The following is a 16,051-nucleotide window of genomic DNA, read 5'->3' as shown; positions in this document are numbered from 1 at the left end:
AACAAAAACACAAGATAAATGGACAAATGTAGACAAAACACAGTAGTACAGTATACAGCAACAATATTTATTTCACAAATAGACTTTACAGATAGCACACAGGACAAAAAAGCACAAAATCTCAGGACAAAACTTTCTACACAGCCACACAGTCTAGAAGGATCATAGACTGCAAAGTGAAAGTGAAAGTACACCCACTGTACATGATCTGTAAACAGGATATCCTATTATATCACTTCCTGTATGAAAAGTCCCGCCTTTTTCACATTATGCGTAATTTTTTGTCTACCAAAACTGTATTTGCGTAATTTTTTTTGACGCACAGGAGTGAAAATTAGCCCGCATCCACATAATAGTACATGGCCTGTACAAATATCTGGATGCGGGCTAATTTTCACTCCTGTGCGTCAAAAAAAATGGAGCATATACAGTTTTGGTAGACAAAAAATGACGCATAACGCTAGGAATGTCAACATTTCAGTGCATTAACTGGTTTGGGGCAAATTTTCTTGTTTATTTGTTATGTTACATTTGGGGCACATCAGAGATAGGCTGATTGAAGACACTATGGTGTTGATGGTGTATGATCACATGTGTGACATCATACTGCAGCGGACCATGATCCACTACTCCCTTCACAGTATTTTTACGGTTGGCTGACGCAATAGTTGGTCATAAGTGTGGCCTACATATATGTGTTGCACAAATTGTGCATGTTTGGCATAAGGAGAGGATAGCAATGTGACACACATATGTACAATACCTAAATGCCTTTGGCTCAAAGTGTGTGCTTTGGCAACTAATGTATTTGTTGACCAAGTGTGTGTGTATCACATGAAGCATATTTGTACATATGCTTGTATGAATGTGAAGTCCATGTGTCCAATCCTTAGATGCAAGTCATTGTGGAAATGAGGGAGGGCATGTGTTAGTCTTACATGTAGCAACATCCGTAAAGTGGACTTCCAAGATTTAGGGTCACGTAGACACCACATGTGACATAGCATGCACCAGATAGATGGCAGACGCTTGTTCATGTCAATGGTCCACATTTTCTACATCCTATGTCCTAGAGTATTGGTAACAGCTTCCTAGGCACTAGTTGGTGAATCCCACAGTGAGTCATACACATGCATTGAGGAAGTGGGTATCATGTTGTTTGCACAGACAGACAAGGGTGAATCTCAAATGTATGATGACACCACAGTTGAGGCCATAGAAGTGAGCCCCAACTATCAAGTGGCTGTGGTGGACCAGCATACAAGACAGCACGTGTCCACATATTTCCAGTGATCATTTGCACATAGGTGTCTTGTTCATGTGTGTGGTCCAATGATGATCCTGTATATTGTTTGGGGTGTAATTTGTCACAGTTCAGTCCAGGACTCATCATGAGTCAGTGGCAGCTATTCCTGTATCTCCTGAGTATCCTTGGTTGATCAATGTGAGTAAAGTGGATGTGGACATGTGAACCTACATGGGGATGGTCCCACCCTGTCACTAAAGACGTGTAATGAGACAGTCAACAGGGCAACCTTGGTGTGCTGAGTGAGATAATGTCTCAGGTGTCATGTTCCAGCAGGTGTCATTACGACATTTGTACACAGGTTAGCCTCTGCAATTCCCTCTGCATCTGGGAACATCATAGCCTCTGTGCTGATTATTCTCGCAGCTATTCACCACACACAGCCCATCACTATGTTGTGAGCACTGTGATTCTGTGTGTGAACTGTCATGTTCCTGACATGTGTGTATTTTTCATGGACATTATCAGAGGTTGTGCTGAAAGCCCCATCCCCAATCTCTGCCTACGGCCTTGGGACACTGTCACACTTTGTCATTCATGCATAAATGCAACCCAGTCAAGGAATGGGCCATGAATTTTGCTTTTCCCAGAGGCTTTAACTCAAATCGTACAATGAAAAGGTAGATGATGCTATAAAATGTATTTGTGTATGCATTGAAGAAGCCCATGCCCAATACCCTCTGATGAATGAGAGGTTTGCTAACGCAAGTGTGGTACATATGTAGACACAGGGATACTTTAGTGTGACGCACAGACAGATGCCAGTCAGGCTGACAGAATGCAGGGTGATTCAGGATCCAGCAATTTGACAAGTTACATATCAGTGGTCTGACTCAGACTGTTTGGAGGACAAACTAGAGAGCTGACTTGTCAAACTCTGTATGTCCTGTGTTTTTGAAGGTGACAAATGAACCCAAGGGCTGTCTTACACGGCTTAATTAGTATCAATGCTTAACGGTGTAATTGACTGAATGGCAACTCCTATACTGTTCCAGGCATCAGCAGGGGCAGTGCTTTTTTAAATGGGTGGTGTGCATGGAGGTGATCACAGGTGTGGGCTGCATCTGTTTCTCCCCAGTCCTGTAGGTGAGACTTGCATTCCAAGGGCCAACAGACATTTTCACACGGGAAGCAATCTACAGGTGCTAACAGGGCTTTGAAACTAGAAAACAGTGTATAAATTAACCTGACGTCCATGCAGTCAGATGTTCTATGACAATGGCATACCATAGGAAAGGGTGTGGCACACTGGATGGCTAATGTTGGTCTGTGTGTGTAGAGGAGGGAATATCAGGGTACACATCTTAGTATTCCAGGGACCTCTTCCGACAGGTGAGTTGTGACCAGGTGCATGGGTGTGTCAGGAGTTAGGAAATGGGCTGACATGTACATGGAATGTCATGTGTGCAATGCTGCTCATATGTGTGGCACTTGCGCTGTCTATGTTCTACTTCTATGGAACTCTGGTCACAGATAGTCCTTGCAAATATTGGATGCAGTTGGTCTTACTGCTGTCAAGGGTCTGGTCAGGCATTCCTGTTACTGATGCAAAAGCACATTGACTGCCTCATGTATGAGGCTTGTTTTCCCCTTATTGAGTGATGGTGTTTTGGTTGTGTGCCATATGCTGCGTTGGACCTTGATTTCAACATGTATGTGTGAAATAGTTGTGGTCCTCTGCTGTTGGCCTTCAAAGGAGAAATGTACATGATACATGTCATTAACAGTGTGTGTGTATGTGACCATTGTATGTTAGGCATCACATTAGCTCTGGGATGTTCAGTGTCCTAATCAGTATATCAGCAATGCTCCATGAGGCAACACTCTTATTCTGATAAGTAGAGATGAAGGTGTGCAAAAATGAATAGCCAGACCATGATATGGTGATTATAATAGGTGTTTATTTAAATTAGTTAAATAAAGTGGTGAAGGTGATTATATTCAAAATAAATTGTTGACGATCTGTTGCCACCTGCGTATACCAGCGGCCGTGTTCTGTAGTTCCCCCTCATGTTGCAGGCCAGCATCCTCCTCTTCCTCCTCTTCAGGCATGTGTGGCTCTGGTTCCAGGAGGGGAATGTTCCTTTTGATGCAAATGTTGTGCAATATGGCACATGTTAGGATGATCCTACAGACCATCTCGGCGAATATTGGAGGCTACCACCAGTGATGTTGAGGCACCGGAACCTTGACATGAGGATGCCAAAGGTCCTCTCGACAATGCTGCGTGTCCTCCTATGTGAGTCGTTGAAGGCACAATCTGCAGCAGTACTTGGGTTGCCAAATGGTGTCATAATCCTTGGCTGGATGCCATACCCCTGATCAGCTGCAAGAGAAAATGATTGGGATCATGTTAATGTAGCTGGCCCTATTGAAATGAACTTTCATGGCAGTAGTTTTCTTGTGTTGTCTATGACTCTTTTGTGTTATAATGTAGCATCCTACGCTTGTAGGATGTATCATCTGCATTGTGTTGTTTCCTTGGCTGAACGAGTGTTTGTCTGCTAACCGTTTGTCAGCAGTATGTTTTGGGATTTGCAGTACAGTGTGCCCTCCCTAGCATTGTGACTTGTGATACAGGTATCCGTGTGTCTTCACTGGGGGTGAGAAGATAGTTCCATACACAGGTTAAAATTGACAGTGTTGTTAATACGTTCATATCAATGTACCCTGGACATCCCATACCTTTAGACTTATGCAATGGATTAATGTAAAGGTCATTGGGACACTTACATTTTGCAAGGAGACATTTGGGCAACCCACTCCATACGTTGTGATCTTTGACGTTTTAACATTAGGCGTAGAGTAATTTCCGATGTGTGACAGGTTCAATGGTGACCTAAGAAACATGGCTAGCGATGTCACGACCTTAGTATGTTCCTGTTCACATGTTGCTGTTGTGGTGTATGTGTTGTGTGTCCTAGAGGCTGTGCAGTTTGTATATAAGTAGGTTTTTGTACTTACCAACAAGTAGTCCATTGCCATACCGTCCATCCTGGAAGTGTTCATTGATGGTGCAGTGACGGAAGATGAAGGAGTCATGCACACTCCCAGGATATTTAGCCACGATGTTGGTGACCAATCACTGGTGATCGACTATGGCCTGCACGTATGTGGAATGTGTGTGCTTCCTGTTGCGGTAGAGGTGTTCAGTTGCAGCAGGTGGCACAATGCGTACATGTGTGCAGTCGAGTGCACCAAGGACGTGTGGGAAGCCACTGATGAGGTAGAACCCCTGTTTTGTTTCCCGCTGCTTCTGCAGTGTGTTAGGGAAGCAGATGTGGCGGGGTGTCAGTCCAATGATGGCATCCAGTACTTTGGGCAAAAAGGCGGAGAATGATGGTTGTGATATTACTGCAACCAGGGCACCAGTTGTTTGAAAAGAGCCACTTGCCAGCATATGAAGTACGGCAAGCAGCTTGGTTTCTGTTGGGATGGTGAGGGGTGTCGGCAAAGTGGGGGCCAACTGCGGTTCAATGTTGTGCAGCAGCTGCTGAATGGCCTGCCAGTTCAACCGGTACCTCTGGTTGTGTTCCCTGACGCCCTGAAGGGTGGTTCTGGGGCGGAATATCCTCTCCTGCCTTCCTCGCTGCCTTTGGGGTCCCTGATGGTGTTGTTGTAGCTGCTGTTGTTGCTGCTGAGCTCTGCGTCTGCGTGCACGCTGGATTAGAATCACCTCCATGGCTGCCTGTTGCTGTTCTGCTGCTCTGCTGTTTGTTCTGTGTGTTCTGATTAAATCCAGGTGTGTTTGCCCCATTTTAACACCTGCCCTGACCCAGGCGTTAAATTTTGACGCAAATCGGGCTGTGCGTCATTTTCCGGCTCCGCCTCTCGGCCATGCGTCATTTTTGCCCGAAAGCATAAATACGACGCACGGCGTTTAAGTCATTTTTGAGACGGGAACGCCTACCTTGCATATGATTAGCGCAAGGCAGGTTGCTGCATCCAAAAAATGACGCACACGGCGGAATTTTGTCATCCGCGGGCTCAGGCGTCATAGTTTAAATACGGGGCAACGTTTGCGCCGAATGTGCGTCAAAATTTTTGACGCACATTTGGCGCAGATGGAGTATAAATATGCCCCCTAGTTTTACGAAATGTGTGGGCTTGGTAGCATGTTCTCTGTGGCTGCTGAGCCCAGATAAAAACATGAGAGCTATCCCTATTGGTGATTTTTCCACATTGTGTTTTGGGGCCTTTTGTATCATGGACTCAAGGTGCGGCCACACAGGCAGGCTAACATTTTTATCAGGGCTAGTGGATAAAGGCATGGTGACAGGAAGTTAGTGAATCCCTGAGGATTCTGAAAGTTAATATCACAGAAATGCAGGGTATTTGTGCAACTTCACTCAAAGTTTGAGATCTTCAGGGCACTGTAAGAAAATGTCATGGGATCCACACAAGTCACACTATTTTGGACTGCCCCAGGTGTTTAGTTTTCAGAAATGTCTGGAATTGGTAGGCTTTTCCCAGGTGGCAGCTGGCCTGAGCCTGAAAAATGCTGCCGTTCAGCATAAAAGTAGCAGATTGGAGGTAAGAATATCCAATCTGATCCTAGGGTGGTAAAAACATGTTTGAGCCTGTGGGAGGGGTGCCCTCGCCTATTGCAAGGGAGGAAGCTCACTCCTTCAATAAATAGCCCCTGGTGTCTAATGGGTGGATCCCAACTTAGGGATCCTCCTCCTGTGATGATCCCAAAACAAGGGTCAACTAGGGAAAGAGAAGATTCCACCCTTTCCAATGACACCTGCACCATCCAAATCGGTGCCTGGGGGGCTGAGATATGCACATAGCACTGATGCAGTGAAAGTGAAATGAGCTGATCTGCTGATTTCACCTCCACTTTCTCTGAAAAGACATCACCATGCCATGCTCGCAGATCATCGTTTCTGAAAAAAAAGAAGAAAAAAAGAGCCTCAGGTACTGGGAAGCTCATCACCAGCTCACCAGCTCCTGAGGCTGAAATTTAAAAAAAGTATTCTCTCTGGAATTCACACAAAAGAATTGTCTGCCCCCAGTGCACGGATATGCTACAGCCGTCCTCAGCACCCGAGCACTGCTGTGTTAGATGGTCCAGCATGTCCTCAGGCGTTGAGGGGATAAATTACCTTTTTAAATCACAAAAAACTTTAAACTTCTACAAAACGTTGTTTATCTTTCTGACTAATACTCTAAAACTATGCAAAAAAATTAGATCTACTACCAAAAATTACCTTGTACACCAAATAAGCTGTATTTCTGACATATTTCATCTGTATCTGTTCAGCCATTTTCACACTATGGGCCTCATTACGAGTTGTCGCGTGGGCTCTCATTATTCTAATGAGACTACCGGATTTTGAGCAGCAGAATCGTCCACGGTGTGGGAGACGGAGTCTAACCCACTGCCGGTTACACCTGTAGCAGTGCCTCACCTCTACCAGAGGATAGTGATGATTGGGCAGCCGAGCGCATGACATACTAGCAGCATGTAACGACCTAAGAGACCGAAACAACGTAAACTATTCTGGCATGCATGCCACAACAGTCTTTACCATTGAAGAGGACGTAGCTGCTGTTTGAAAGCACCTGGAATGTAGGTCTAATCAAGGGGACTGGAACTCCCTTCAGATAACAAGCCAAGTTCACAGCAGAGGCGTTCCACGCCCCATGCAAGGACAGCTGTTTATAACCATCGAATGGCTGACTGAAGTCTCGCATTCACTACCGCTAAGAAAGACTTCTTTCATGCCACTGAAGCATTTGTACGAGAAGGGAAGCTCCCACACCTCATGAATGTTTTTCATATCTGCCTACCAGAATGTGCTATAAACAGGAGGTGAATTGAAGTGTTAAAATAGGCAGATTAATAACCCCATGTATTAACCACTCAGCAGATGGTATTTCGGCCACGGTAAAAGGCAACTTCTCTAATTTCTCGATGTTAAGCATGACATACTTAGCCATTAGTTGTTATTGTCGAGTTAAATTAAAGAAACAAAATATCCCGCTTGCACTGACATGTTGCTATGGAACGCGACCCGCCTTCAATGTTTGAAGCGTCCAACCCAACTGCACATTGGACCTGATCTGACTCTGTCCATGGTGTAAAGAAGATATATCTGATTGTATAACGTCTATAGCAGAAGAGACAATATTATTTATGGTATATATCCAGTCGGACAAGGTGTTAATCCTATTATCCACAACAGCTAATGCCTTTTTTAGATTTTCCTGATCATCTGTTTGCCTTATCCGAGCAGCAGCATCTTGTTGGGAAAGTTACCAAATTTTATTATATACTGCACATAAGAAACACTTCCTACCTGGTGTTCTGGGGCCTAACAAGAAATCTTGTATATCAGTGGTGTTAGACAGGATACTGAGATGTTCTCTAACTGCATCTAGTGAGGATGATTTTAAGTATTGCTGGCACAATTTTCCCACACTATGGCCCTCATTACTACCCTGGCGGTCGGTGTTAAAGCGGCAGTAATACCACCAACAAGCCGGCAGTTAAAAAAATTGAATCACGACCATGGCGGAAACTGCCAACATAGACAGCCACTTTAACACTCCGACCTAGCACACAGGGGAGGGGGGAGGAAGAAAGAGTGACACACACACACGCAACACGCAAAACCCCCACCCCCACCCTCACCCACAACAACCTACACACAAATACATACAGCAACATGACATTTACACCCCGTCACCCCCTGGAAGAACGCAATGACAAAATGAAATGATTGTAACGAGTGTAATCATCAAAAAATCAGATAGGCCAAGATAAATTAAAATCATCAGTAGATACAAATATGTACAGCAACTATACAAGTCCGGATAGTATTGCAATCATTGTCTGTGGACCAGTGGTCCCAAAATGCATGGGCAAAGCCCACACATGATACCTGACTCAAAACGGAGATAACACTGCTGGGGCATCAGATTGAAAATAAACAGGCATCTCAGGGGGAGGGGTGGCACCTCAGCTGGATGAACGGATGACGCCACTGCTCCACGAGGGGGCTCCATGCCCACAGTTTGGTCCTAGGGAGTGCAAAGCTACAGTCTCTCAAGTCTCTCAAGTGGGTAGGTTGCTCACTGCTTTATCCTGGGGATTGCAAAGCCACAGTCTCTCAGGTCCCTCAAGTGGGTGGGTTGCCCACTGCTTTATCCTGGAGAGTGCAAAGCCGCAGTCTCTCAAGTCTCACAAGTGGGTGGTTTGCCCACTGTTTGGTCCTGGGGAGTGCAAAGCCATAGTCTCTCAAGTGGGTGGGTTGCCCACTGCTTTATCCTGGGGAGTGCAAAGCCACAGTCTCTCAAGTCTCACAAGTGGGTGGTTTGCCCACTGTTTGGTCCTGGGGAGTGCAAACCCACAGTCGCTCAAGTCTCTCAAGTGGGTGGGTTGCCCACTGCTTTATGCTGGGGAGTGCAAGGCCACAGTCTCTCTAGTGGATGTTTTTCTCCACTGGTTCTGGAGGGGGCTTGGTGCCCAGAGTGCTTCATCCTGCCAAGGTTTGGGGTTGTGGATGCTTTTCTCCACTGGTTCTGGAGGGGGCATTGTGCCCAGAGTGCTTCATCCTGCCAAGGACTGTGTGAGTGGATGCTTTTCTCCACTGGTTCTGGAGGGGGCTTGGTGCCCAGAGTGCTTTATCCTGCCAAGGATTGGGGTTGTGGATGCTTTTCTCCACTGGTTCTGGAGGGGGCATTGTGCCCAGAGTGCTTCACATGCAGTGTGGCAGGTCCCATTTCCACACCTGGGTGTGTGTGCCACGAGATTGCCATGGAGGCAGACACACACTCCACCCTGCGGTGACTTTGCCTGCCACCTACTGGTACAAACAGTGCTGGGTGTTGTGCCTCATGTACGCTGTGCAGGGTCCAGGACAACTCCTGCAGCCTCGGACGGCTGCCCACTGGGGATGTTAACCATGTCAGCTGTGGTGGCACTGTCTCAGCATGTTGCGGGGCTGGTGGCGGTGGTTGCGGCGGTGTCTGTGGTGGAGATGCTGCCGGTGGTGAATGTGTCAGCACCTGCGGAGGGAGACAGGATGTCTCCTGCAGCCTCGGATGGCTGTCCACTGGGGATGATGCTGAGGACTGTTGCAGAGGCAGCAGACATGCAGGTGGCGGTGCAGGTGGCGGTGTCCACCGCCGTACAGGTTGCTGTTCTGGTTGCCAGAAGGGGTGACTCTAGTCCCTCTGCCGTAGGCTCCGTGCCATGTCCTGACTTCCCCTTTGCCTTCTGTCCCTTCCCCACCTTGGATGTCGCTGCTGGTCCCTTGGCACTGTCCCCTTTTGGCTTGGAGGAGCCCTTGCTGGGTGGTTGGTGCAGCTTTTCCCTACGGCATGTGGGCACCTTCTTCACCTTGGCAGGTGGTGGAATGGGCTATTCCTTCGCCTCGCTAGGTGGCACACTGGCAGCCCTGATGGGTGCCGCCCGCGAAGTGACTGGACTTGCTGAGACCACAGTGCTGGAGGATTTGGTGGCTAAGGTGCTGGGCTGGGAACTGGACATCCTTGACCTAGGGGAAGGACGTGGAGGGGAGGTGTAGGGAAGAGGTCAATGTTAGCCAGGAAAAGTGTCTTAAACACACTGGGATGGGAAGATGGAGGGGGTTTGGGAGTGGAGGAAGAGGTAGTGGTTGTAGGAGGTGTATGTCTGCTGAATTTGGGTGAAGGTGCATGGGCCGAAGGCTGTTGTGAGGTGGATGGCTGTTGGGTGGGTGTTTGCCTGCATTTGTGTAGTTTGGGAGGAGAACTCACAGACACACTGGGAGAGGACACAGGGGACGTGTGCATGGTAGTGGAGGTGGTGATTGCACCTGAGTGGTGTGTGGCAATGGGCGTGCTGGTGATGGAGGTAGTGGCTGAGGATGTAGTGTATGCAGATGTGAGTGAAAACGAGACTGGGAGGGAGGAGTAGGACGTGGAGGAGGGGGACACAGTGGAGGCAGTGGATGTTGGTGTGTCTGCATGGGTCTGGTGCTTGTGTGAATGCCTGTGGGATGTGTGGTGCTTATGTTTGCCATGTCCACTCTTGTGTGTTGATGAATGTGCATGCTGGTCTGCAGGTGTGCTTGGGATAGGCTGAGGTAGAGGGGATTGGGTCTGGGTAGAGGAAGATGGAGGGGAGAGGCTGGACACAGGGACAATGGCTGCCATCAGTGCTGAGACCAGAGCCTGAAATGCTCTCTGTTGGGCCGCCACACCAGAATGAATGCCCTCCAGGTATGCATTTGTTTGCTGCAAATGCCTCTCGACACCTGGATGGCATTCAAAATGGTTGATTGACCAACAGTGACTGACTGAGGCAGGGCCAGGGCCTGAGGTGCCTGGGGCGAAGGAGATGCCCACCCTCCTGGGTTAGAGGGCACGGGAAACTCGATGAGAGGCTGCTGGGAGGGCGATGCTGGTAGGGGGGGTTGGCGGCTGTACCTGTTGTTGCGGTGGGCACAGAGGTGCCCGCCACAGCAAATGAGCTCCCATCAGAGGAGGAGTCGCTGTCGGTGTCTGCTCCTGTCCTCGTCATGGAGCTCCCCTCGCCCTCCGTCCCACTGGTGCCTTCAGACTCTGTAAATTCACCCTCCAGGGCCATGTGGGTTGCAGCTCTCTCCTGCTCTGGTGCCAATTCTCCTCCGCCAGATGATGCTAATGCACACAAGGACAGGGTGACAAAACAAAAAGGGGGGGAAAGACACAAGAGACACATGGTCAATGCCTGCAACACCACTACCGTTGGCTCACACAACTCACAGAAAGCAGCCCTATGCACTAGCGCATGCACTAACAGTGCAGGGGAAAAGCACATGCCCATGGGGGACTCTGTCTAAACCCATTTCAAGCACAGCTGGAACCCGTAGGAGCCTGACTAGGTGTAGAGGGCAACTACCACCTTTTAGGTTGGAGTGGCACTGAACCTGCAAAACAATGGATGTACCTTGGCGCGTCTGCCCTGGCCTAGGGGAACCCACAGCCCACCCCCCCCCACCCAGACACCTCGTCAAGCGTGCAGAGTCAGTTCAATGAGACTGTACTCACCCCCTTGTGGCTGCTGTGATGCCCTCAAGCGCCCATCCAACTAAGGATATGCCACCGCCAGGATCAGGTACATCAGGGGGATCATGGTGCGACGGGCACCCCTTCCACGTTGGGAGGCCATCCACAGCTGGCCCTCTGCCGTCTTCTTCATCCAGCGGCGCAGGTCCTCCTACTTTAACGGCAGTGGGTGCTACGTCTATGGTAGACCCCCAGGGTCCGCACTACCTTGGCGACGGCACGCCAAATACCCTTCTTCTGGTGGGTGCTGACCTAGAGGAATAGTGAAGTAAAAATGGATGTAAAGTTCTTCTAACTCATTGGCCACAAACATCCCACCCTGGCCCAGAAAAACATACACTCACCATCCTCACATGCTGGCCTGTGCCCCTGTCTCTTCCATCCACAACACTCCATACAATCATGTGCCATCCACCATGCACACAGTTTACTCACCTGTTGGTCTGGAGGACCTTAGAGTAGGGTGTACTGGGGGAGGACCCCATCCACCAGTTTGTCCAACTCCTCCACAGTGAAGGCAGAGGCCCTTTCCCCAGACACTGTAGCCCTTGTTGCTTCCAGACGCAGGTCACAGCAGCACTTGCAGTCTAGGTCCTCTCCTGTTGAAGGTCAGGTATCAAGTGAGGGAACTGATAGAAAATGGCGGTCACGTCCGCAGCGGTGCGTACCGTCACCGCCGGCGTACATCATCATTGGCTCCTGGAACCCATAGGGCCCAATGATAACCAATGCTGAATTGCGCAGTGGTCTTCGACTGCATACCGCGACGCTGCACAACACCAGCGCAGTTACCTCATTTCCCCATGTCCCTCCTTACAGGTCAGGCAGCCGCCATTTCAGGTGGCCACATGGCAGGCTAACTGACTGCGTCACAACAATTTTGGCCAGGAATAGGGACAGACAAAGGCACACAAAGATTATTTCACGATTGTGGTAAACAGCCTTTTGAAACCTATGTGGTGTATGACCCTCTGCTCACCCTTCTTCTCCATAGGGCACAACCGCTGGGGCAGGTGATGAGATGGTGGCATCTTCTGGGGTACAGACCCCTGGTGGACCTGTCGACAATGGAAGACAGACACATCATTATCAGTTACAGACTTGATCGTGCCACAATCCAGGAACTGTGTGCCCAGTTGGAGCCAGACCTGATGTCAGCTATCCGCCATCCCACAGGAATACCCCCTCTAATGCAGGTCCTGTCAGTGCTCCATTTCCTGGCAAGTGGCTCCTTTCAAACAACAATGGCCATGGCATCAGGCATGTCACAGCCAATGTTCTCTAACGTGTTGTCCAGAGTGTTATCTGCCCTGCTGAAACACATGTGCAGCTACATCGTGTTCCCTCAGGTGGAGGATTTGCCCACAGTGAAAGGTGACTTCCATGCCCTGGGACATATCCCCAACATTATTGGTGCCATTGATGGTACACATGTGTCATTTGTCCCCCCCCCCCCCTGCAGGAATGAACAGGTGTACAGAAACCGGAAAAGCTACCATTCTATGAATGTGCAGATGGTGTGTTTGACAGACCAGTACATCTCCCATGTGAATGCCAAGTATCCTGGCTCAGTGCATGACGCTTACATTTTGAGGAATAGCAGCATCCCTTATGTGATGGGGCAACTCCAGAGGCGCAATGTGTGGCTAATAGGTGAGCCCAAGGTACCCACACAGTTTAAATAGGTGTCTGGGTATGTGAGAGTCCCTAATGGTTGGAGGATGTCTAACAGTTGTCCCTCGATATTTTCAGGTGACTCTGGTTACCCCAACCTGTCATGGCTACTGACCCCAGTGAGGAATCCCAGGACAAGGGCAGAGGAACGCTAAAATGAGGCACATGGGCAAAGTAGGAGGATAATAGAGCGCACCTTCGGCCTCCCGATGGCCAGATTCCAGTGCCTCCATCTGACAGGTGGCTCCCTATACTACTCACCGAAGAAGGTGTGCCAGATCATCGTGGCATGCTGTATGTTGCTCAACCTGGCCTTGCGATGCCAGGTGCCTTTTCTGCAGGAGGATGGGCCTGATGCTGGTCTTGTGGCAGCTGTGGAGCCTGTGGACAGTGAAGAAGAGGAGGCAGAAGAAGAAGATATAGACAACCAAAACAACATCATCATGCAATTCTTCCAGTGAGGCACAGGTAAGAGGATGGCACTGCTTCTCACATCTCATACTAATGTAAGGACATAGCATAAATCAGCCTTTTTACCTCTGTGTATGGACCCTGACATGTCACTTTGGCTTTCCATTTCACAGATCTGGGTCCCACTTTGTGCCCTCTGCTATGTTTACTGCTGCCCAACAACTGTTTAACCATGGTATGTGAACATGAACATTGACATTGCTAGATTTCCATAAGGTTGCAATTACACATTTGTGAAAGTACAGACTGACTCCAGATTGATTTGTGATTCAAAGGTGTTTTTTTCTGTGCTAATAAGTGGAGGGGGGGTGTGCAATGGGCTGGGGTGATAGTGGACAAATGTCCATGGTAGAGTTCAGTTTCTTGGTCTCACAGGTGCATTGTCCAAGGGGGCATAGGAAGGAGAGCAATGGCAGTTTATGGTGGACAGGGTGACAAAGTGGGACAGAAGGGTGACAATCAGGACAGTGTTATTTCCTGTTGGGGGTCTTGGCAATGTTCTCTGTCTTGTTCCTGGATCTCAAGGATCGTTTGCGGGCTAGTTCTTCATCTGCAGGGGGTGGGGTGCTGGTGGCCTGTTGTTCCTGTGGCGGGGCCTCCTGTCCACTAGCGCCGGCAGAGGTGGAGGGCTGTTCATTGTCCAGGCTAGTGTCAGGGGCCCGTTTGTGTGCCACTGTGTACCTCATGGTGTTGGCCAGGTCTGCCAGCACCCCTTCAATGGTGACCAGGGTGGTGTTGATGGACTTCAAGTCCTCCCTGATCCCCAGGTAGTGTTCCTCCTACAGCCGCTGGGTCTCCTGAAACTTGGCCAGTACCGTGCCCATGGCCTCCTGGGAATGGTGGTATGCTCCCATGATGTTGGAGAGTGCCTCGTGGAGAGTGGGTTCCCTAGGCCTGTCCTCCCCCTGTCGCACAGCAGTCCTCCCAGCTTCCCTGTTATCCTGTGCTTCTGTCCCCTGAACCGTGTGCCCACTGCCACTGACCCCAGGTCCATTATTGTCTTGCGTTGGTGGGTTTGCCTGGGGTCCCTGTAGTGGTGGACACACTGCTGATTGACGTGTCCTGGTGACAGAGGGATGGGCCCGCTGGGTGGGTGCTGTGGTTGTGTTTCCTGAGGGGGGAGGCTCTGTGGTGGCTTGTGACTGTGGCAGGGGAACCAACCGTCCAGAAGTCCCTGATGGGCCGAGCTGGTCATCCAGATCCAGGCGTGCAGAGCTGCTGTCGTCATTGTGGGCCTCTTCTGTGGGTGGACTGGATATGTCTGGTCCCTCCTGTCCGGTGACGTTGGGTATGGGTCCTGTTGGGGTGTAAATCCATATTTTTAGTATCTGTGTGTGCCATCTTGTGCATTGGGTGAGTTACCCTCTACTTCGGTGCTTGCCTTGTTGTGTTTGCCATTCTGTGATTAGTGTTTTGGGGGCTGTGTGGGTGTCTGTACTGGACATGCTTTGGCAATGGATGTCCATGCTTTGGTGTTGCATGCAGGGCTTGGTATTGGGATGGCTGGGTTGTGATAGTGGGGCATATGTGAGGTGTTGGAGTGATGGGGCTGAGGGGGAGGGTGGGGGTGTGTGATGGCATTCAGGTTGGGTGGGGGATATGGTAATTAAGATTTGGCTTACCAGAGTCCAGTCTTCCTGCTACTCCTGCGAGGCCCTCAGGCTGCAGTATTGCCAAGACTTGCTCCTCCCATGTTGTTAGTTGTGGGGGAGGAGGTGGGGGTCCACTGCCAGTCCTCTGTACAGCAATCTGGTGTCTGGATACCACAGAACGCACCTTCCCCCGTAGGTCGTTCCACCTCTTCCTGATGCCATCCCGTGTTCTTGGATGCTGTCCCACTGCGTAGCCCCTGTCGACGATTGTCCGCCATAGCTCCATCTTCCTAGCAATGGAGGTGTGCTGCACCTGTGATTAGAAAAGCTGTGCCTCTACCCGGATGATTTCCATTTCCTCCACCATGACCCTGAGCTCCTCCTCAGAAAACCTGGGGTGTCTTTGAGGTGCCATGATGTGGTGTTGGTGATGTGTGAGGTGATGTTTGTTGTGCTGTGTGAAATGTTGTGTTGGTGTGTGTTCTTTGAGGTGCGTGGATGTTGTATGAGTGATGGTGTGCTTGTGGATGCTGGTGTAGTGTTGGCTATTCTCTCTCTGTGCTTCTTCACAAAAATGTCATTGTAAGGGGTTGTGGATAATGTGGGTGTGTGTTTTATAGTGGTGTGGGTGTGTGGGTGTGGTGTGTGTATGTGTCTCAGGTGTGTGTATTTAGAATTGTCCAATGTGGTTGTGTTTTGTAAATGTGTGTGTATTTTGAGCACAGTGGTGTGTACCGCCAATAGTTTACTGCGGTTGAAAGACCACTGCGTTGATTCGTGGGTTGTGATAGTGTGTGCGTATTCCTGTTGGCGTGACGGTGTGGGTTTTTGTATCGCCAATTTATCACTGACCTTTGATATGGCGGACTTGTGTGGGTTTCTGTATTGTGGAGGATTACGAAATGTGGGTCATAATACCTTTAGTGGATTTCTGCCACGGTATGTTGGTGGCCTTCAGCACGGCGGT

Source organism: Pleurodeles waltl, chromosome 6 (assembly GCF_031143425.1).
Source record: "Pleurodeles waltl isolate 20211129_DDA chromosome 6, aPleWal1.hap1.20221129, whole genome shotgun sequence".
NCBI lineage: Eukaryota > Metazoa > Chordata > Amphibia > Caudata > Salamandridae > Pleurodeles > Pleurodeles waltl.
This window is presented reverse-complemented; position numbering follows the sequence as displayed.